This window comes from Petromyzon marinus, chromosome 12 (assembly GCF_048934315.1).
Source record: "Petromyzon marinus isolate PM22_M1 ecotype Great Lakes invasive population chromosome 12, UKy_Petmar_22M1.pri1.0, whole genome shotgun sequence".
NCBI lineage: Eukaryota > Metazoa > Chordata > Hyperoartia > Petromyzontiformes > Petromyzontidae > Petromyzon > Petromyzon marinus.
In genome coordinates, this window is record NC_133678.1 from 14,343,189 (window position 1) to 14,366,028 (window position 22,840).

The 22,840-nt window shown below is 41.4% G+C and overlaps 18 non-coding genes across 18 annotated transcripts; all 18 read left to right on the forward strand.

The window, feature by feature from the left end:
• Positions 1-2,773: 2,773 nt before the first annotated feature.
• Positions 2,774-2,844, forward strand: TRNAG-GCC (transfer RNA glycine (anticodon GCC)). Its single transcript has one exon. It is a non-coding gene; the product is annotated as a tRNA-Gly (tRNA).
• Positions 2,845-4,828: 1,984 nt separating this feature from the next.
• Positions 4,829-4,899, forward strand: TRNAG-GCC (transfer RNA glycine (anticodon GCC)). The gene has a single exon. It is a non-coding gene; the product is annotated as a tRNA-Gly (tRNA).
• Positions 4,900-5,617: 718 nt separating this feature from the next.
• Positions 5,618-5,688, forward strand: TRNAG-GCC (transfer RNA glycine (anticodon GCC)). Its single transcript has one exon. It is a non-coding gene; the product is annotated as a tRNA-Gly (tRNA).
• A 1,199-nt stretch (positions 5,689-6,887) lies between these two features.
• On the forward strand, positions 6,888-6,958 carry TRNAG-GCC (transfer RNA glycine (anticodon GCC)). The gene has a single exon. It is a non-coding gene; the product is annotated as a tRNA-Gly (tRNA).
• A 714-nt stretch (positions 6,959-7,672) lies between these two features.
• On the forward strand, positions 7,673-7,743 carry TRNAG-GCC (transfer RNA glycine (anticodon GCC)). The gene has a single exon. It is a non-coding gene; the product is annotated as a tRNA-Gly (tRNA).
• Positions 7,744-8,948: 1,205 nt separating this feature from the next.
• Positions 8,949-9,019, forward strand: TRNAG-GCC (transfer RNA glycine (anticodon GCC)). The gene has a single exon. It is a non-coding gene; the product is annotated as a tRNA-Gly (tRNA).
• Positions 9,020-10,569: 1,550 nt separating this feature from the next.
• On the forward strand, positions 10,570-10,640 carry TRNAG-GCC (transfer RNA glycine (anticodon GCC)). Its single transcript has one exon. It is a non-coding gene; the product is annotated as a tRNA-Gly (tRNA).
• A 718-nt stretch (positions 10,641-11,358) lies between these two features.
• On the forward strand, positions 11,359-11,429 carry TRNAG-GCC (transfer RNA glycine (anticodon GCC)). The gene has a single exon. It is a non-coding gene; the product is annotated as a tRNA-Gly (tRNA).
• A 1,197-nt stretch (positions 11,430-12,626) lies between these two features.
• TRNAG-GCC (transfer RNA glycine (anticodon GCC)) lies at positions 12,627-12,697 on the forward strand. Its single transcript has one exon. It is a non-coding gene; the product is annotated as a tRNA-Gly (tRNA).
• A 717-nt stretch (positions 12,698-13,414) lies between these two features.
• TRNAG-GCC (transfer RNA glycine (anticodon GCC)) lies at positions 13,415-13,485 on the forward strand. The gene has a single exon. It is a non-coding gene; the product is annotated as a tRNA-Gly (tRNA).
• A 1,205-nt stretch (positions 13,486-14,690) lies between these two features.
• TRNAG-GCC (transfer RNA glycine (anticodon GCC)) lies at positions 14,691-14,761 on the forward strand. The gene has a single exon. It is a non-coding gene; the product is annotated as a tRNA-Gly (tRNA).
• Positions 14,762-15,472: 711 nt separating this feature from the next.
• On the forward strand, positions 15,473-15,543 carry TRNAG-GCC (transfer RNA glycine (anticodon GCC)). The gene has a single exon. It is a non-coding gene; the product is annotated as a tRNA-Gly (tRNA).
• A 1,205-nt stretch (positions 15,544-16,748) lies between these two features.
• TRNAG-GCC (transfer RNA glycine (anticodon GCC)) lies at positions 16,749-16,819 on the forward strand. The gene has a single exon. It is a non-coding gene; the product is annotated as a tRNA-Gly (tRNA).
• Positions 16,820-17,537: 718 nt separating this feature from the next.
• Positions 17,538-17,608, forward strand: TRNAG-GCC (transfer RNA glycine (anticodon GCC)). The gene has a single exon. It is a non-coding gene; the product is annotated as a tRNA-Gly (tRNA).
• Positions 17,609-19,129: 1,521 nt separating this feature from the next.
• On the forward strand, positions 19,130-19,200 carry TRNAG-GCC (transfer RNA glycine (anticodon GCC)). Its single transcript has one exon. It is a non-coding gene; the product is annotated as a tRNA-Gly (tRNA).
• Positions 19,201-20,401: 1,201 nt separating this feature from the next.
• On the forward strand, positions 20,402-20,472 carry TRNAG-GCC (transfer RNA glycine (anticodon GCC)). Its single transcript has one exon. It is a non-coding gene; the product is annotated as a tRNA-Gly (tRNA).
• A 401-nt stretch (positions 20,473-20,873) lies between these two features.
• Positions 20,874-20,944, forward strand: TRNAG-GCC (transfer RNA glycine (anticodon GCC)). The gene has a single exon. It is a non-coding gene; the product is annotated as a tRNA-Gly (tRNA).
• A 718-nt stretch (positions 20,945-21,662) lies between these two features.
• On the forward strand, positions 21,663-21,733 carry TRNAG-GCC (transfer RNA glycine (anticodon GCC)). Its single transcript has one exon. It is a non-coding gene; the product is annotated as a tRNA-Gly (tRNA).
• The last annotated feature ends 1,107 nt before the right edge of the window (positions 21,734-22,840 follow it).

Consider the following 22,840-nt stretch of genomic DNA (forward strand, 5'->3'; position numbering starts at 1 on the left):
ATCCAAATAAACAACAATAGACTGTTACACTTCCAACATCTACAGGGTATTCCACAGAGGAAAGTTAACACGCACAAAAAATGCTATTCAACAGTATCAGGGTGTGCAAATCACCATAAATAGCTTTCATATTTATTCAAATTCACATGAATTTTCATATCATCTGGAATAGTCTGCCAAATAAAGTCTGGTCGGCCTTGGCAATTGACTAAAACATTTCTATTCCCTTCGGCTCTCCACGTTTAATTCACATTTTCTCATTGCCATCTGTGCTTCCGTCTCAGATTTTTGCTGAACTTGGCGCATTTGCTTTTCCTGCTAGGTGGCACTCTGCTCACAATCAGGTACACATTCCCATCTTGATCAGGTGTAAACTCAGCCCAAAATTCCTCCACGGCTGATAAAAATAAGTCCTACTTTGTTGGAAGTCAAGAGTAGTCCTTTTATGCAAAACTGGCCCCTATAATTGGAATGTAAAATTTCAACCACAGGTTCTGGGTTACGAAATATAGATCAGGTCTACCTCATTGATTGTTTGCAAAGGAAACACTTCCACGCTTGTCCAACAGAAAGCGTGATAGTTTGTACCTGCATAACAAATGCAGAGTGCTGTGCCAACAGTATAAAGTGCTCAAATAATCAGCAAAATAAATAATCGTTCACTTGGAGGCCTAGCTCCAGCTCCTCTTGGATTTTGGGGACTACCGAGCTGTTGTGTGCGCCACTATGTCACAAATAATAGTAAACCTGGATGAGCCAAAAAGGACATTTGGTGGTGCAGGGCACAGCCCAGCACGCCCCTAGCGCCGGCCCTGATTCACTTGGTTCTGAGCCACTGCATATGCATATGCACCAGCTAACGTTTTGGTCACATGAAAAAAGTAAAAAGTCAGGTTCTAAACACAGAGAAAACGCAATTTTGCACGATGGAAAAAATAATACCATTCATGCATCTCACTTTAAACATTCGAGTGGTATGTGGTAGAGATCATTCAGTGGTACAATTCTGGACTGCCACGTGGGAGCGCTGGGATGGCTTCCTGGCCAATGCACTTTTATCCAGAGAAGCAACATCATAAACGATTAAAATGCACGTGTAGTGGTTTCAAGAAAATGAGTTTCCATGTGAATAAAGAATATTCATCGCATCCGATACTTTTCCTTGTATACTTGTAGCAATAAACACGGTGAGGTCACTTTCAGCAGCGAAAATCAGGTCGCAGTTATTTTATCAACGAAGTTCAATAACTTGTATTGGAGACGAGTGGTGTCGAATAATTTATCTTGTGGAAAGCCGTTCTACGCAATCTTTATAACAGGTGAAGAAATATTTTTAACAACATCCCAATAACTTGCATATAATCAATTAACTCCATCATCATCTTCTGATATTAATGAAAAATGGGAAAGTTAGGAGCCGAATGTTCACAGAGAAGTCTCACTTGCACGCGACTGAAAGAAGATTAGTATTCATGCATCTCACGTAGAATCACTCCAGCCACATGAGGCATTGGTGGTTCAGTGGTAGAATTCTCGCCTGCCACACGGGAGGCCCGGTGCGATACCCAGCCGATGCACTTTTATCCAAATAAACAACAATAGACTGTTACACTTCCAAAATCTACAGTGTATTCCACATAGGAAAGTTAACACGCACAAAATATGCTATTCAACAGTATCAGTGTGTGCAAATCACCATTAATAGCTTTCATATTTATTCAAATTCACATGAATATTCATATCATCTGGAATAGTCTGCCAAATAAAGTCTGGTCGGCCTTGGCAATTGACTAAAACATTTCTATTCCCTTCTGCTCTCCACGTTTAATTCACATTTTCTCATTGCCATCTGTGCATCCGTCTCAGATTTTTGCTGAACTTGGCGCATTTGCTTTTCCTGCTAGGTGGCACTCTGCTCACAATCAGGTACACATTCCCATCTTGATCAGGTGCAAACTCAGCCCAAAATTCCTCCATGGCTGATAAAAAGAAGTCCTACTTTGTTGGAAGTCAAGAGTAGTCCTTTTATGCAAAACTGGCCCCTATAATTGGAATGTAAAATTTCAACCACAGGTTCTGGGTTACGAAATATAGATCAGGTCTACCTCATTGATTGTTTGCAAAGGAAACACTTCCACGCTTGTCCAACAGAAAGCGTGATAGTTTGTACCTGCATAACAAATGCAGAGTGCTGTGCCAACAGTATAAAGTACTCAAATAATCAGCAAAATAAATAATCGTTCACTTGGAAGCCTAGCTCCAGCTCCTCTTGGATTTTGGGGACTACCGAGCTGTTGTATGCGCCACTATGTCACGAATAATAGTAAACCTGGATGAGCCAAAAAGGACATTTGGTGGTGCAGGGCACAGCCCAGCACGCCCCTAGCGCCGGCCCTGATTCACTTGGTTCTGAGCCACTGCATATGCATATGCACCAGCTAACGTTTTGGTCACATGAAAAAAGTAAAAAGTCAGGTTCTAAACACAGAGAAACGCAATTTTGCACGATGGAAAAAATAATACCATTCATGCATCTCGCTTTAAACATTCGAGTGGTATGTGGTAGAGGTGAATCAGTGGTAGAATTCTGGACTGCCACGTGGGAGCGCTGAGATGGATTCCTGGCAAATGTACTTTTATCCAGATAAGCAACATCATAAATTAAAAATGGGAAAGTCAGGAGCCGAATGTACACGGAGAAGTCTCATTTGCATGCGACTGAAAGAAGATTAGTATGCATGCATCTCACGTAGAATCGCTACAATAACATGAGGCATCGGTGGTTCAGTGGTAGAATTCTCGCCTGCCACGCGGGAGGCCCGGGTTCGATTCCCGGCCGATGCACTTTTATCCAAATAAACAACAATAGACTGTAAATTTGTAGCGAATCGAGCAAAAAACCCACCATCATCTGCAGCTCGTGATGAAAAAAGTAAAAAGTCAGGTTCTAAATACACACAGAGAAAACGCAAATTTGCACGATGGAAAAAAGAATAGTGTTTATGCATCTGACTTTAAACATTCGAGTGGTATGTGGTAGAGATCATTCAATGGTAGAATTCTGGACTGCCACGTGGGAGCGCTGGGATGGATTCCTGGCCAATGCACTTTTATCCAGAGAAGCAACATCATAAACGATTAAAATGCACGTGTAGTGGTTTCAAGAAAATGAGTTTCCATGTGAATAAAGAATATTCATCGCATCCGATACTTTTCCTTGTATACTTGTAGCAATAAACACGGTGAGGTCACTTTCAGCAGCGAAAATCAGGTCGCAGTTATTTTATCAACGAAGTTCAATAACTTGTATTGGAGACGAGTGGTGTCGAATAATTTATCTTGTGGAAAGCCGTTCTACGCAATCTTTATAACAGGTGAAGAAATATTTTTAACAACATCCCAATAACTTGCATATAATCAATTAACTCCATCATCATCTTCTGATATTAATGAAAAATGGGAAAGTTAGGAGCCGAATGTTCACAGAGAAGTCTCACTTGCACGCGACTGAAAGAAGATTAGTATTCATGCATCTCACGTAGAATCACTCCAGCCACATGAGGCATTGGTGGTTCAGTGGTAGAATTCTCGCCTGCCACACGGGAGGCCCGGTGCGATACCCAGCCGATGCACTTTTATCCAAATAAACAACAATAGACTGTTACACTTCCAAAATCTACAGTGTATTCCACATAGGAAAGTTAACACGCACAAAATATGCTATTCAACAGTATCAGTGTGTGCAAATCACCATTAATAGCTTTCATATTTATTCAAATTCACATGAATATTCATATCATCTGGAATAGTCTGCCAAATAAAGTCTGGTCGGCCTTGGCAATTGACTAAAACATTTCTATTCCCTTCTGCTCTCCACGTTTAATTCACATTTTCTCATTGCCATCTGTGCATCCGTCTCAGATTTTTGCTGAACTTGGCGCATTTGCTTTTCCTGCTAGGTGGCACTCTGCTCACAATCAGGTACACATTCCCATCTTGATCAGGTGCAAACTCAGCCCAAAATTCCTCCATGGCTGATAAAAAGAAGTCCTACTTTGTTGGAAGTCAAGAGTAGTCCTTTTATGCAAAACTGGCCCCTATAATTGGAATGTAAAATTTCAACCACAGGTTCTGGGTTACGAAATATAGATCAGGTCTACCTCATTGATTGTTTGCAAAGGAAACACTTCCACGCTTGTCCAACAGAAAGCGTGATAGTTTGTACCTGCATAACAAATGCAGAGTGCTGTGCCAACAGTATAAAGTACTCAAATAATCAGCAAAATAAATAATCGTTCACTTGGAAGCCTAGCTCCAGCTCCTCTTGGATTTTGGGGACTACCGAGCTGTTGTATGCGCCACTATGTCACGAATAATAGTAAACCTGGATGAGCCAAAAAGGACATTTGGTGGTGCAGGGCACAGCCCAGCACGCCCCTAGCGCCGGCCCTGATTCACTTGGTTCTGAGCCACTGCATATGCATATGCACCAGCTAACGTTTTGGTCACATGAAAAAAGTAAAAAGTCAGGTTCTAAACACAGAGAAACGCAATTTTGCACGATGGAAAAAATAATACCATTCATGCATCTCGCTTTAAACATTCGAGTGGTATGTGGTAGAGGTGAATCAGTGGTAGAATTCTGGACTGCCACGTGGGAGCGCTGAGATGGATTCCTGGCAAATGAACTTTTATCCAGATAAGCAACATCATAAATTAAAAATGGGAAAGTCAGGAGCCGAATGTACACGGAGAAGTCTCATTTGCATGCGACTGAAAGAAGATTAGTATGCATGCATCTCACGTAGAATCGCTACAATAACATGAGGCATCGGTGGTTCAGTGGTAGAATTCTCGCCTGCCACGCGGGAGGCCCGGGTTCGATTCCCGGCCGATGCACTTTTATCCAAATAAACAACAATAGACTGTAAATTTGTAGCGAATCGAGCAAAAAACCCACCATCATCTGCAGCTCGTGATGAAAAAAGTAAAAAGTCAGGTTCTAAATACACACAGAGAAAACGCAAATTTGCACGATGGAAAAAAGAATAGTGTTTATGCATCTGACTTTAAACATTCGAGTGGTATGTGGTAGAGATCATTCAATGGTAGAATTCTGGACTGCCACGTGGGAGCGCTGGGATGGATTCCTGGCCAATGCACTTTTATCCAGAGAAGCAACATCATAAACGATTAAAATGCACGTGTAGTGGTTTCAAGAAAATGAGTTTCCATGTGAATAAAGAATATTCATCGCATCCGATACTTTTCCTTGTATACTTGCAGCAACAAACACGGTGAGGTCACTTTCAGCAGCGAAAATCAGGTCACAGTTATTTTGTCAACGAATTTCAATAACTAGTATTGGAGACGAGTGGTGTCGAATAATTTATCTTGCGGAAAACCGTTCTACGTAATCTTTATAACAGGTGAAGAAATAGTTTTAACAACATCCCAATAACTTGCATATAATCAATTAACTCCATCATCATCTTCTGATATTCATGAAAAAGGGGAAAGTTAGGAGCCGAATGTTCACAGAGAAGTCTCACTTGCACGCGACTGAAAGAAGATTAGTATGCATGCATCTCACGTAGAATCACTCCACACACATGAGGCATCGGTGGTTCAGTGGTAGAATTCTCGCCTGCCACGCGGGAGGCCCGGGTTCGATTCCCGGCCGATGCACTTTTATCCAAATAAACAACAATAGACTGTTACACTTCCAACATCTACAGGGTATTCCACAGAGGAAAGTTAACACGCACAAAAAATGCTATTCAACAGTATCAGGGTGTGCAAATCACCATAAATAGCTTTCATATTTATTCAAATTCACATGAATTTTCATATCATCTGGAATAGTCTGCCAAATAAAGTCTGGTCGGCCTTGGCAATTGACTAAAACATTTCTATTCCCTTCGGCTCTCCACGTTTAATTCACATTTTCTCATTGCCATCTGTGCTTCCGTCTCAGATTTTTGCTGAACTTGGCGCATTTGCTTTTCCTGCTAGGTGGCACTCTGCTCACAATCAGGTACACATTCCCATCTTGATCAGGTGTAAACTCAGCCCAAAATTCCTCCACGGCTGATAAAAATAAGTCCTACTTTGTTGGAAGTCAAGAGGAGTCCTTTTATGCAAAACTGGCCCCTATAATTGGAATGTAAAATTTCAACCACAGGTTCTGGGTTACCAAATATATATCAGGTCTGCCTCATTGATTGTTTGAAAAGGAAACACTTCTACGCTTGTCCAACAGAAAGCGTGTTAGTTTGTATCTGCATAACAAAATGCAGAGTGCTGTTCCAACAGTATAAAGTACTCAAATAATCAGCAAAATAAATAATCGTTCACTTGGAGGCCTAGCTCCAGCTCCTCTGGGATTTTGGGGACTACCGAGCGGTTGTGTACGCCACTATGTCACAAATAATAGTAAACCTGGATGAGCCAAAAAGGACATTTGGTGGTGCAGGGCACAGCCCAGCCGCCCCTAGCGCCGGCCCTGATTCACTTGGTTCTGAGCCACTGCATATGCATATGCACCAGCTAACGTTTTGGCCACATGAAAAAAGTAAAAAGTCAGGTTCTAAAAACACAGAGAAAACGCAATTTTGCACGATGGAAAAAATAATACCATTCATGCATCTCACTTTAAACATTCGAGTGGTATGTGGTAGAGGTGAATCAGTGGTAGAATTCTGGACTGCCACGTGGGAGCGCTGAGATGGATTCCTGGCAAATGTACTTTTATCCAGATAAGCAACATCATAAATTAAAAATGGGAAAGTCAGGAGCCGAATGTACACGGAGAAGTCTCATTTGCATGCGACTGAAAGAAGATTAGTATGCATGCATCTCACGTAGAATCACTACAATAACATGAGGCATCGGTGGTTCAGTGGTAGAATTCTCGCCTGCCACGCGGGAGGCCCGGGTTCGATTCCCGGCCGATGCACTTTTATCCAAATAAACAACAATAGACTGTAAATTTGTAGCGAATCGAGCTAAAAACCCACCATCATCTGCAGCTCGTGATGAAAAAAGTAAAAAGTCAGGTTCTAAACACAGAGAAAACGCAAATTTGCACGATGGAAAAAAGAATAGTGTTTATGCATCTTACTTTAAACATTCCAGTGGTATGTGGTAGAGATCATTCAGTGGTAGAATTCTGGACTGCCACGTGGGAGCGCTGGGATGGCTTCCTGGCCAATGCACTTTTATCCAGAGAAGCAACATCATAAACGATTAAAATGCACGTGTAGTGGTTTCAAGAAAATGAGTTTCCATGTGAATAAAGAATATTCATCGCATCCGATTCTTTTCCTTGTATACTTGCAGCAACAAACACGGTGAGGTCACTTTCAGCAGCGAAAATCAGGTCGCAGTTATTTTATCAACGAAGTTCAATAACTAGTATTGGAGACGAGTGGTGTCGAATAATTTATCTTACGGAAAACCGTTCTACGTAATCTTTATAACAGTTGAAGAAATATTTTTTACAACATCCCATTAACTTGCAAATAATCAATTAACTCCATCATCATCTTCTGATATGCATGAAAAATGGGAAAGTTAGGAGCCGAATGTTCACAGAGAAGTCTCACTTGCACGCGACTGAAAGAAGATTAGTATGCATGCATCTCACATAGAATCACGCCAAACACATGAGGCATCGGTGGTTCAGTGGTAGAATTCTCGCCTGCCACGCGGGAGGCCCGGATTCAATTCCCGGCCGATGCACTTTTAGCCAAATGAACAAGAATAGACTGTTACACTTCCAACATCTTCAGTGTATTCCACATAGGAAAGTTAACACGCACAAAAAATGCTATTCAACAGTATCAGTGTGTGCAAATCACCATAAATAGCTTTCATATTTATTCAAATTCACATGAATATTCATATCATCTGGAATAGTCTGCCAAATAAAGTCTGGTCGGCCTTTGCAATTGACGAAAAACATTTCTATTCCCTTCTGCTCTCCACGATTAATTCACATTTTCTCATTGCCATCTGTGCTTCCGTCTCAGATTTTTAATGAACGTGGCGCATTTGCTTTTCCTGTTAGGTGGCACTCTGCTCCCAATCAGGTACACATTCCCATCTTGATCAGGTGTAAACTCAGCCCAAAATTCCTCCATCGCTGATAAAAAGAAGTCCTACTTTGTTGGAAGTCAAGAGGAGTCCTTTTATGCAAAACTGGCCCCTTTAATTGGAATGTAAAATTTCAACCACAGGTTCTGGGTTACCAAATATATATATATCAGGTCTGCCTCATTGATTGTTTGAAAAGGAAACACTTCTACGCTTGTCCAACAGAAAGCGTGTTAGTTTGTATCTGCATAACAAAATGCAGAGTGCTGTTCCAACAGTATAAAGTACTCAAATAATCAGCAAAATAAATAATCGTTCACTTGGAGGCCTAGCTCCAGCTCCTCTTGGATTTTGGGGACTACCGAGCTGTTGTGTGCGCCACTATGTCACAAATAATAGTAAACCTGGATGAGCCAAAAAGGACATTTGGTGGTGCAGGGCACAGCCCAGCACGCCCCTAGCGCCGGCCCTGATTCACTTGTTTCTGAGCCACTGCATATGCATATGCACCAGCTAACGTTTTGGCCACATGAAAAAAGTAAAAAGTCAGGTTCTAAATACACAGAGAAAACGCAATTTTGCACGATGGAAAAAATAATACCATTCATGCATCTCACTTTAAACATTCGAGTGGTATGTGGTAGATGTGAATCAGTGGTAGAATTCTGGACTGCCACGTGGGAGCGCTGAGATGGATTCCTGGCAAATGTACTTTTATCCAGATAAGCAACATCATAAATTAAAAATGGGAAAGTCAGGAGCCGAATGTACACGGAGAAGTCTCATTTGCATGCGACTGAAAGAAGATTAGTATGCATGCATCTCACGTAGAATCACTACAATAACATGAGGCATCGGTGGTTCAGTGGTAGAATTCTCGCCTGCCACGCGGGAGGCCCGGGTTCGATTTCCGGCCGATGCACTTTTATCCAAATAAACAACTATAGACTGTAAATTTGTAGCGAATCGAGCAAAAAACCCACCATCATCTGCAGCTCGTGATGAAAAAAGTAAAAAGTCAGGTTCTAAATACACACAGAGAAAACGCAAATTTGCACGATGGAAAAAAGAATAGTGTTTATGCATCTCACTTTAAACATTCGAGTGGTATGTGTAGGAGATCATTCAATGGTAGAATTCTGGACTGCCACGTGGGAGCGCTGGGATGGATTCCTGGCCAATGCACTTTTATCCAGAGAAGCAACATCATAAACGATTAAAATGCACGTGTAGTGGTTTAAAGAAAATGAGTTTCCATGTGAATAAAGAATATTCATCACATCCGATACTTTTCCTTGTATACTTGCAGCAACAAACACGGTGAGGTCACTTTCAGCAGCGAAAATAAGGTCGCAGTTATTTTATCAACGAAGTTCAATAACTTGTATTGGAGACGAGTGGTGTCGAATAATTTATCTTGTGGAAAGCCGTTCTACGCAATCTTTATAACAGGTGAAGAAATATTTTTAACAACATCCCAATAACTTGCATATAATCAATTAACTCCATCATCATCTTCTGATATTAATGAAAAATGGGAAAGTTTTGAGCCGAATGTTCACAGAGAAGTCTCACTTGCACGCGACTGAAAGAAGATTAGTATTCATGCATCTCACGTAGAATCACTCTAGCCACATGAGGCATTGGTGGTTCAGTGGTAGAATTCTCGCCTGCCACACGGGAGGCCCGGTGCGATACCCAGCCGATGCACTTTTATCCAAATAAACAACAATAGACTGTTACACTTCCAAAATCTACAGTGTATTCCACATAGGAAAGTTAACACGCACAAAATATGCTATTCAACAGTATCAGTGTGTGCAAATCACCATTAATAGCTTTCATATTTATTCAAATTCACATGAATATTCATATCATCTGGAATAGTCTGCCAAATAAAGTCTGGTCGGCCTTGGCAATTGACTAAAACATTTCTATTCCCTTCTGCTCTCCACGTTTAATTCACATTTTCTCATTGCCATCTGTGCATCCGTCTCAGATTTTTGCTGAACTTGGCGCATTTGCTTTTCCTGCTAGGTGGCACTCTGCTCACAATCAGGTACACATTCCCATCTTGATCAGGTGCAAACTCAGCCCAAAATTCCTCCATGGCTGATAAAAAGAAGTCCTACCAGCTAACGTTTGGCCACATGAAAAAAGTAAAAAGTCAGGTTCTAAATACACAGAGAAAACGCAATTTTGCACGATGGAAAAAATAATACCATTCATGCATCTCACTTTAAACATTCGAGTGGTATGTGGTAGAGGTGAATCAGTGGTAGAATTCTGGACTGCCACGTGGGAGCGCTGAGATGGATTCCTGGCAAATGTACTTTTATCCAGATAAGCAACATCATAAATTAAAAATGGGAAAGTCAGGAGCCGAATGTACACGGAGAAGTCTCATTTGCACGCGACTGAAAGAAGATTAGTATGCATGCATCTCACGTAGAATCACTACAATAACATGAGGCATCGGTGATTCAGTGGTAGAATTCTCGCCTGCCACGCGGGAGGCCCGGGTTCGATTCCCGGCCGATGCACTTTTATCCAAATAAACAACAATAGACTGTAAATGTGTAGCGAATCGAGCAAAAAACCCACCATCATCTGCAGCTTGTGATGAAAAAAGTAAAAAGTCAGGTTCTAAATACACACAGAGAAAACGCAAATTTGCACGATGGAAAAAAGAATAGTGTTTATGCATCTTACTTTAAACATTCCAGTGGTATGTGGTAGAGATCATTCAGTGGTAGAATTCTGGACTGCCACGTGGGAGCGCTGGGATGGCTTCCTGGCCAATGCCCTTTTATCCAGAGAAGCAACATCATAAACGATTAAAATGCACGTGTAGTGGTTTCAAGAAAATGAGTTTCCATGTGAATAAAGAATATTCATCGCATCCGATTCTTTTCCTTGTATACTTGCAGCAACAAACACGGTGAGGTCACTTTCAGCAGCGAAAATCAGGTCGCAGTTATTTTATCAACGAAGTTCAATAACTAGTATTGGAGACGAGTGGTGTCGAATAATTTATCTTGCGGAAAACCGTTCTACGTAATCTTTATAACAGTTGAAAAAATATTTTTTACAACATCCCATTAACTTGCAAATAATCAATTAACTCCATCATCATCTTCTGATATGCATGAAAAATGGGAAAGTTAGGAGCCGAATGTTCACAGAGAAGTCTCACTTGCACGCGACTGAAAGAAGATTAGTATGCATGCATCTCACGTAGAATCACTCCACACGCATGAGGCATCGGTGGTTCAGTGGTAGAATTCTCGCCTGCCACGCGGGAGGCCCGGGTTCAATTCCCGGCCGATGCACTTTTAGCCAAATATACAACAATAGACTGTTACACTTCCAAAATCTACAGTGTATTCCACATTGGAAAGTTAACACGCACAAAATATGCTATTCAACAGTATCAGTGTGTGCAAATCACCATTAATAGCTTTCATATTTATTCAAATTCACATGAATATTCATATCATCTGGAATAGTCTGCCAAATAAAGTCTGGTCGGCCTTGGCAATTGACTAAAACATTTCTATTCCCTTCTGCTCTCCACGTTTAATTCACATTTTCTCATTGCCATCTGTGCTTCCGTCTCAGATTTTTGCTGAACTTGGCGCATTTGCTTTTCCTGCTAGGTGGCACTCTGCTCACAATCAGGTACACATTCCCATCTTGATCAGGTGTAAACTCAGCCCAAAATTCCTCCACGGCTGATAAAAAGAAGTCCTACTTTGTTGGAAGTCAAGAGGAGTCCTTTTATGCAAAACTGGCCATTATAATTGGAATGTAAAATTTCAACCACAGGTTCTGGGTTACCAAATATATATATATCAGTTCTGCGTCATTGTTTGTTTGAAAAGGAAACACTTCTCCGCTTGTCCAACAGAAAGCGTGTTAGTTTGTACCTGCATAACAAATGCAGAGTGCTGTGCCAACAGTATAAAGTACTCAAATAATCAGCAAAATAAATAATCGTTCACTTGCATGCCTAGCTCCAGCTCCTCTGGGATTTTGGGGACTACCGAGCGGTTGTGTGCGCCACTATGTCACAAATAATAGTAAACCTGGATGAGCCAAAAAGGACATTTGGTGGTGCAGGGCACAGCCCAGCACGCCCCTAGCGCCGGCCCTGATTCACTTGGTTCTGAGCCACTGCATATGCACCAGCTAACGTTTTGGCCACATGAAAAAAGTAAAAAGTCAGGTTCTAAATACACAGAGAAAACGCAATTTTGCACGATGGAAAAAATAATACCATTCATGCATCTCACTTTAAACATTCGAGTGGTATGTGGTAGAGGTGAATCAGTGGTAGAATTCTGGACTGCCACGTGGGAGCGCTGAGATGGATTCCTGGCAAATGTACTTTTATCCAGATAAGCAACATCATAAATTAAAAATGGGAAAGTCAGGAGCCGAATGTACACGGAGAAGTCTCATTTGCACGCGACTGAAAGAAGATTAGTATGCATGCATCTCACGTCGAATCACTACAATACCATGAGGCATCGGTGGTTCAGTGGTAGAATTCTCGCCTGCCACGCGGGAGGCCCGGGTTCGATTCCCGGCCGATGCACTTTTATCCAAATAAACGACAATAGACTGTAAATTTGTAGCGAATCGAGCAAAAAACCCACCATCATCTGCAGCTCGTGATGAAAAAAGTAAAATGTCAGGTTCTAAATACACACAGAGAAAACGCAAATTTGCACGATGGAAAAAGAATAGTGTTTATGCATCTTACTTTAAACATTCCAGTGGTATGTGGTAGAGATCATTCAGTGGTAGAATTCTGGACTGCCACGTGGGAGCGCTGGGATGGCTTCCTGGCCAATGCACTTTTATCCAGAGAAGCAACATCATAAACGATTAAAATGCACGTGTAGTGGTTTCAAGAAAATGAGTTTCCATGTGAATAAAGAATATTCATCGCATCCGATACTTTTCCTTGTATACTTGCAGCAACAAACACGGTGAGGTCACTTTCAGCAGCGAAAATCAGGTCGCAGTTATTTTATCAACGAAGTTCAATTACTAGTATTGGAGACGAGTGGTGTCGAATAATTTATCTTGCGGAAAACCGTTCTACGTAATCTTTATAACAGTTGAAGAAATATTTTTTACAACATCCCATTAACTTGCAAATAATCAATTAACTCCATCATCATCTTCTGATATGCATGAAAAATGGGAAAGTTAGGAGCCGAATGTTCACAGAGAAGTCTCACTTGCACGCGACTGAAAGAAGATTAGTATGCATGCATCTCACATAGAATCACGCCAAACACATGAGGCATCGGTGGTTCAGTGGTAGAATTCTCGCCTGCCACGCGGGAGGCCCGGGTTCAATTCCCGGCCGATGCACTTTTAGCCAAATGAACAAGAATCGACTATTACACTTCCAACATCTTCAGTGTATTCCACATAGGAAAGTTAACACGCACAAAAAATGCTATTCAACAGTATCAGTGTGTGCAAATCACCATAAATAGCTTTCATATTTATTCAAATTCACATGAATATTCATATCATCTGGAATAGTCTGCCAAATAAAGTCTGGTCGGCCTTTGCAATTGACGAAAAACATTTCTATTCCCTTCTGCTCTCCACGTTTAATTCACATTTTCTCATTGCCATCTGTGCTTCCGTCTCAGATTTTTAATGAACTTGGCGCATTTGCTTTTCCTGCTATGTGGCACTCTGCTCCAAATCAGGTACACATTCCCATCTTGATCAGGTGTAAACTCAGCCCAAAATTCCTCCATCGCTGATAAAAAGAAGTCCTACTTTGTTGGAAGTCAAGAGGAGTCCTTTTATGCAAAACTGGCCCCTATAATTGGAATGTAAAATTTCAACCACAGGTTCTGGGTTACCAAATATATATATATCAGGTCTGCCTCATTGATTGTTTGAAAAGGAAACACTTCTACGCTTGTCCAACAGAAAGCGTGTTAGTTTGTATCTGCATAACAAAATGCAGAGTGCTGTTCCAACAGTATAAAGTACTCAAATAATCAGCAAAATAAATAATCGTTCACTTGAAGGCCTAGCTCCAGCTCCTCTGGGAATTTGGGGACTACCGAGCGGTTGTGTGCGCCACTATGTCACAAATGATAGTAAACCTGGATGAGCCAAAAAGGACATTTGGTGGTGCAGGGCACAGCCCAGCACGCCCCTAGCGCCGGCCCTGATTCACTTGGTTCTGAGCCACTGCATATGCATATGCACCAGCTAACGTTTTGGCCACATGAAAAAAGTAAAAAGTCAGGTTCTAAAAACACAGAGAAAACGCAATTTTGCACGATGGAAAAAATAATACCATTCATGCATCTCACTTTAAACATTCGAGTGGTATGTGGTAGAGGTGAATCAGTGGTAGAATTCTGGACTGCCAGGTGGGAGCGCTGAGATGGATTCCTGGCAAATGTACTTTTATCCAGATAAGCAACATCATAAATTAAAAATGGGAAAGTCAGGAGCCGAATGTACACGGAGAAGTCTCATTTGCACGCGACTGAAAGAAGATTAGTATGCATGCATCTCACGTCGAATCACTACAATACCATGAGGCATCGGTGGTTCAGTGGTAGAATTCTCGCCTGCCACGCGGGAGGCCCGGGTTCGATTCCCGGCCGATGCACTTTTATCCAAATAAACGACAATAGACTGTAAATTTGTAGCGAATCGAGCAAAAAACCCACCATCATCTGCAGCTCGTGATGAAAAAAGTAAAATGTCAGGTTCTAAATACACACAGAGAAAACGCAAATTTGCACGATGGAAAAAAGAATAGTGTTTATGCATCTTACTTTAAACATTCCAGTGGTAGAGATCATTCAGTGGTAGAATTCTGGACTGCCACGTGGGAGCGCTGGGATGGCTTCCTGGCCAATGCACTTTTATCCAGAGAAGCAACATCATAAACGATTAAAATGCACGTGTAGTGGTTTCAAGAAAATGAGTTTCCATGTGAATAAATAATATTCATCGCATCCGATACTTTTCCTTGTATACTTGCAGCAACAAACACGGTGAGGTCACTTTCAGCAGCGAAAATCAGGTCGCAGTTATTTTATCAACGAAGTTCAATTACTAGTATTGGAGACGAGTGGTGTCGAATAATTTATCTTGCGGAAAACCGTTCTACGTAATCTTTATAACAGTTGAAGAAATATTTTTTACAACATCCCATTAACTTGCAAATAATCAATTAACTCCATCATCATCTTCTGATATGCATGAAAAATGGGAAAGTTAGGAGCCGAATGTTCACAGAGAAGTCTCACTTGCACGCGACTGAAAGAAGATTAGTATGCATGCATCTCACATAGAATCACGCCAAACACATGAGGCATCGGTGGTTCAGTGGTAGAATTCTCGCCTGCCACGCGGGAGGCCCGGGTTCAATTCCCGGCCGATGCACTTTTAGCCAAATGAACAAGAATCGACTATTACACTTCCAACATCTTCAGTGTATTCCACATAGGAAAGTTAACACGCACAAAAAATGCTATTCAACAGTATCAGTGTGTGCAAATCACCATAAATAGCTTTCATATTTATTCAAATTCACATGAATATTCATATCATCTGGAATAGTCTGCCAAATAAAGTCTGGTCGGCCTTTGCAATTGACGAAAAACATTTCTATTCCCTTCTGCTCTCCACGTTTAATTCACATTTTCTCATTGCCATCTGTGCTTCCGTCTCAGATTTTTAATGAACTTGGCGCGTTTGCTTTTCCTGCTATGTGGCACTCTGCTCCAAATCAGGTACACATTCCCATCTTGATCAGGTGTAAACTCAGCCCAAAATTCCTCCATCGCTGATAAAAAGAAGTCCTACTTTGTTGGAAGTCAAGAGGAGTCCTTTTATGCAAAACTGGCCCCTATAATTGGAATGTAAAATTTCAACCACAGGTTCTGGGTTACCAAATATATATATATCAGGTCTGCCTCATTGATTGTTTGAAAAGGAAACACTTCTACGCTTGTCCAACAGAAAGCGTGTTAGTTTGCATCTGCATAACAAAATGCAGATTGCTGTTCCAACAGTATAAAGTACTCAAATAATCAGCAAAATAAATAATCGTTCACTTGGAGGCCTAGCTCCAGCTCCTCTGGGATTTTGGGGACTACCGAGCGGTTGTGTGCGCCACTATGTCACAAATGATAGTAAACCTGGATGAGCCAAAAAGGACATTTGGTGGTGCAGGGCACAGCCCAGCACGCCCCTAGCGCCGGCCCTGATTCACTTGGTTCTGAGCCACTGCATATGCATATGCACCAGCTAACGTTTTGGCCACATGAAAAAAGTAAAAAGTCAGGTTCTAAAAACACAGAGAAAACGCAATTTTGCACGAAGGAAAAAATAATACCATTCATGCATCTCGCTTTAAACATTCGAGTGGTATGTGATAGAGGTGAATCAGTGGTAGAATTCTGGACTGCCACGTGGGAGCGCTGAGATGGATTCCTGGCAAATGTACTTTTATCCAGATAAGCAACATCATAAATTAAAAATGGGAAAGTCAGGAGCCGAATGTACACGGAAAAGTCTCATTTGCATGCGACTGAAAGAAGATTAGTATGCATGCACCTCACGTAGAATCACTACAATAACATGAGGCATCGGTGGTTCAGTGGTAGAATTCTCGCCTGCCACGCGGGAGGCCCGGGTTCGATTTCCGGCCGATGCACTTTTATCCAAATAAACAACAATAGACTGTAAATTTGTAGCGAATCGAGCAAAAAACCCACCATCATCTGCAGCTCGTGATGAAAAAAGTAAAAAGTCAGGTTCTAAATACACACAGAGAAAACGCAAATTTGCACGATGGAAAAAAGAATAGTGTTTATGCATCTCACTTTAAACATTCGAGTGGTATGTGGTAGAGATCATTCAATGGTAGAATTCTGGACTGCCACGTGGGAGCGCTGGGATGGATTCCTGGCCAATGCACTTTTATCCAGAGAAGCAACATCATAAACGATTAAAATGCACGTGTAGTGGTTTCAAGAAAATGAGTTTCCATGTGAATAAAGAATATTCATCGCATCCGATACTTTTCCTTGTATACTTGCAGCAACAAACACGGTGAGGTCACTTTCAGCAGCGAAAATCAGGTCGCAGTTATTTTATCAACGAAGTTCAATAACTTGTATTGGAGACGAGTGGTGTCGAATAATTTATCTTGCGGAAAACCGTTCTACGTAATCTTTATAACAGTTGAAGAAATATTTTTTACAACATCCCATTAACTTGCAAATAATCAATTAACTCCATCATCATCTTCTGATATGCATGAAAAATGGGAAAGTTAGGAGACGAATGTTCACAGAGAAGTCTCACTTGCACGCGACTGAAAGAAGATTAGTATGCTTGCATCTCACGTAGAATCACTCCACACACATGAGGCATCGGTGGTTCAGTGGTAGAATTCTCGCCTGCCACGCGGGAGGCCCGGGTTCGATTCCCGGCCGATGCACTTTTATCCAAATAAACAACAATAGACTGTTACACTTCCAACATCTACAGTGTATTCCACATAGGAAAGTTAACACGCACAAAATATGCTATTCAACAGTATCAGTGTGTGCAAATCACCATAAATAGCTTTCATAATTATTCAAATTCACATGAATATTCATATCATCTGGAATAGTCTGCCAAATAAAGTCTGGTCGGCCTTGGTAATTGACTAAAACATTTCTATTCCCTTCTGCTCTCCACGTTTAATTCACATTTTCTCATTGCCATCTGTGCTTCCGTCTCAGATTTTTGCTGAACTTGGCGCATTTGCTTTTCCTGCTAGGTGGCACTCTGCTCCCAATCAGGTACACATTCCCATCTTGATCAGGTGTAAACTCAGTCCAAAATTCCCCCATCGCTGATAAAAAGAAGTCCTACTTTGTTGTAAGTCAAGAGGAGTCCTTTTATGCAAAACTGGCCCCTATAATTGGAATGTAAAATTTCAACCACAGGTTCTGGGTTACCAAATATATATATATATCAGGTCTGCCTCATTGATTGTTTGAAAAGGAAACACTTCTACGCTTGTCCAACAGAAAGCGTGTTAGTTTGTATCTGCATAACAAAATGCAGAGTGCTGTTCCAACAGAATAAAGTACTCAAATAATCAGCAAAATAAATAATCGTTCACTTGGAGGCCTAGCTCCAGCTCCTCTTGGATTTTGGGGACTACCGAGCGGTTGTGTGCGCCACTATGTCACAAATAATAGTAAACCTGGATGAGCCAAAAAGGACATTTGGTGGTGCAGGGCACAGCCCAGCACGCCCCTAGTGCCGGCCCTGATTCACTTGGTTCTGAGCCACTGCATATGCATATGCACCAGCTAACGTTTTGGCCACATGAAAAAAGTAAAAAGTCAGGTTCTAAAAACACAGAGAAAACGCAATTTTGCACGATGGAAAAAATAATACCATTCATGCATCTCGCTTTAAACATTCGAGTGGTATGTGGTAGAGATCATTCAGTGGTAGAATTCTGGACTGCCACGTGGGAGCGCTGGGATGGCTTCCTGGCCATTGCACTTTTATCCAGAGAAGCAACATCATAAACGATTAAAATGCACGTGTAGTGGTTTCAAGAAAATGAGTTTCCATGTGAATAAAGAATATTCATCGCATCCGATACTTTTCCTTGTATACTTGCAGCAACAAACACGGTGAGGTCACTTTCAGCAGCGAAAATCAGGTCGCAGTTATTTTGTCAACGAATTTCAATAACTAGTATTGGAGACGAGTGGTGTCGAATAATTTATCTTGCGGAAAACCGTTCTACGTAATCTTTATAACAGGTGAAGAAATAGTTTTAACAACATCCCAATAACTTGCAAATAATCAATTAACTCCATCATCATCTTCTGATATGCATGAAAAATGGGAAAGTTAGGAGCCGAATGTTCACAGAGAAGTCTCACTTGCACGCGACTGAAAGAAGATTAGTATGCATGCATCTCACGTAGAATCACTCCACACACATGAGGCATCGGTGGTTCAGTGGTAGAATTCTCGCCTGCCACGCGGGAGGCCCGGGTTCGATTCCCGGCCGATGCACTTTTATCCAAATAAACAACAATAGACTGTTACACTTCCAACATCTACAGTGTATTCCACAGAGGAAAGTTAACACGCACAAAAAATGCTATTCAACAGTATCAGGGTGTGCAAATCACCATGAATAGCTTTCATATTTATTCAAATTCACATGAATATTCATATCATATGGAATAGTCTGCCAAATAAAGTCTGGTCGGCCTTGGCAATTGACTAAAACATTTCTATTCCCTTCGGCTCTCCACGTTTAATTCACATTTTCTCATTGCCATCTGTGCTTCCGTCTCAGATTTTTGCTGAACTTGGCGCATTTGCTTTTCCTGCTAGGTGGCACTCTGCTCACAATCAGGTACACATTCCCATCTTGATCAGGTGTAAACTCAGCCCAAAATTCCCCCACGGCTGATAAAAATAAGTCCTACTTTGTTGGAAGTCAAGAGGAGTCCTTTTATGCAAAACTGGCCATTATAATTGGAATGTAAAATTTCAACCACAGGTTCTGGGTTACCAAATATATATATCAGTTCTGCGTCATTGTTTGTTTGAAAAGGAAACACTTCTCCGCTTGTCCAACAGAAAGCGTGTTAGTTTGTACCTGCATAACAAATGCAGAGTGCTGTGCCAACAGTATAAAGTACTCAAATAATCAGCAAAATAAATAATCGTTCACTTGCATGCCTAGCTCCAGCTCCTCTGGGATTTTGGGGACTACCGAGCGGTTGTGTGCGCCACTATGTCACAAATGATAGTAAACCTGGATGAGCCAAAAAGGACATTTGGTGGTGCAGGGCACAGCCCAGCACGCCCCTAGCGCCGGCCCTGATTCACTTGGTTCTGAGCCACTGCATATGCATATGCACCAGCTAACGTTTTGGCCACATGAAAAAATTAAAAAGTCATGTTCTAAAAACACAGAGAAAACGCAATTTTGCACGATGGAAAAAATAATAACATTCATGCATCTCGCTTTAAACATTCGAGTTGTATGTGGTAGAGGTGAATCAGTGGTAGAATTCTGGACTGCCACGTGGGAGCGCTGAGATGGATTCCTGGCAAATGTACTTTTATCCAGATAAGCAACATCATAAATTAAAAATGGGAAAGTCAGGAGCCGAATGTACACGGAGAAGTCTCATTTGCATGCGACTGAAAGAAGATTAGTATGCATGCATCTCACGTAGAATCACTACAATAACATGAGGCATCGGTGGTTCAGTGGTAGAATTCTCGCCTGCCACGCGGGAGGCCCGGGTTCGATTCCCGGCCGATGCACTTTTATCCAAATAAACAACAATAGACTGTAAATTTGTAGCGAATCGAGCAAAAAACCCACCATCATCTGCAGCTCGTGATGAAAAAAGTAAAAAGTCAGGTTCTAAAAACACAGAGAAAACGCAATTTTGCACGATGGAAAAAATAATACCATTCATGCATCTCACTTTAAACATTCGAGTGGTATGTGGTAGAGGTGAATCAGTGGTAGAATTCTGGACTGCCACGTGGGAGCGCTGAGATGGATTCCTGGCAAATGTACTTTTATCCAGATAAGCAACATCATAAATTAAAAATGGGAAAGTCAGAAGCCGAATGTACACGGAGAAGTCTCATTTGCACGCGACTGAAAGAAGATTAGTATGCATGCATCTCACGTAGAATCACTTCAATGACATGAGGCATCGGTGGTTCAGTGGTAGAATTCTCGCCTGCCACGCGGGAGGCCCGGGTTCGATTCCCGGCCGATGCACTTTTATCCAAATAAACAACAATAGACTGTAAATTTGTAGCGAATCGAGCAAAAAACCCACCATCATCTGCAGCTCGTGATGAAAAAAGTAAAAAGTCAGGTTCTAAATACACACAGAGAAAACGCAAATTTGCACGATGGAAAAAAGAATAGTGTTTATGCATCTTACTTTAAACATTCCAGTGGTATGTGGTAGAGATCATTCAGTGGTAGAATTCTGGACTGCCACGTGGGAGCGCTGGGATGGATTCCTGGCCAATGCACTTTTATCCAGAGAAGCAACATCATAAACGATTAAAATGCACGTGTAGTGGTTTCAAGAAAATGAGTTTCCATGTGAATAAAGAATATTCATCGCATCCGATTCTTTTCCTTGTATACTTGCAGCAACAAACACGGTGAGGTCACTTTCAGCAGCGAAAATCAGGTCGCAGTTATTTTATCAACGAAGTTCAATAACTAGTATTGGAGACGAGTGGTGTCGAATAATTTATCTTGTGGAAAGCCGTTCTACGCAATCTTTATAACAGGTGAAGAAATATTTTTAACAACATCCCAATAACTTGCATATAATCAATTAACTCCATCATCATCTTCTGATATTAATGAAAAATGGGAAAGTTAGCAGCCGAATGTTCACAGAGAAGTCTCACTTGCACGCGACTGAAAGAAGATTAGTATGCATGCATCTCACATAGAATCACGCCAAACACATGAGGCATCGGTGGTTCAGTGGTAGAATTCTCGCCTGCCACGCGGGAGGCCCGGGTTCAATTCCCGGCCGATGCACTTTTAGCCAAATGAACAAGAATAGACTGTTACACTTCCAATATCTTCAGTGTATTCCACATAGGAAAGTTAACACGCACAAAAAATGCTATTCAACAGTATCAGTGTGTGCAAATCACCATAAATAGCTTTCATATTTATTCAAATTCACATGAATATTCATATCATCTGGAATAGTCTGCCAAATAAAGTCTGGTCGGCCTTTGCAATTGACGAAAAACATTTCTATTCCCTTCTGCTCTCCACGTTTAATTCACATTTTCTCATTGCCATCTGTGCTTCCGTCTCAGATTTTTAATGAACTTGGCGCATTTGCTTTTCCTGCTAGGTGGCACTCTGCTCCCAATCAGGTACACATTCCCATCTTGATCAGGTGTAAACTCAGCCCAAAATTCCTCCATCGCTGATAAAAATAAGTCCTACTTTGTTGGAAGTCAAGAGGAGTCCTTTTATGCAAAACTGGCCCCTATAATTGGAATGTAAAATTTCAACCACAGGTTCTGGGTTACCAAATATATATATATCAGGTCTGCCTCATTGATTGTTTGAAAAGGAAACACTTCTACGCTTGTCCAACAGAAAGCGTGTTAGTTTGTATCTGCATAACAAAATGCAGAGTGCTGTTCCAACAGTATAAAGTACTCAAATAATCAGCAAAATAAATAATCGTTCACTTGGAGGCCTAGCTCCAGCTCCTCTGGGATTTTGGGGACTACCGAGCGGTTGTGTGCGCCACTATGTCACAAATAATAGTAAACCTGGATGAGCCAAAAAGGACATTTGGTGGTGCAGGGCACAGCCCAGCACGCCCCTAGCGCCGGCCCTGATTCACTTGGTTCTGAGCCACTGCATATGCATATGCACCAGCTAACGTTTTGGCCACATGAAAAAAGTAAAAAGTCAGGTTCTAAATACACAGAGAAAACGCAATTTTGCACGATGGAAAAAATAATACCATTCATGCATCTCACTTTAAACATTCGAGTGGTATGTGGTAGAGGTGAATCAGTGGTAGAATTCTGGACTGCCACGTGGGAGCGCTGAGATGGATTCCTGGCAAATGTACTTTTATCCAGATAAGCAACATCATAAATTAAAAATGGGAAA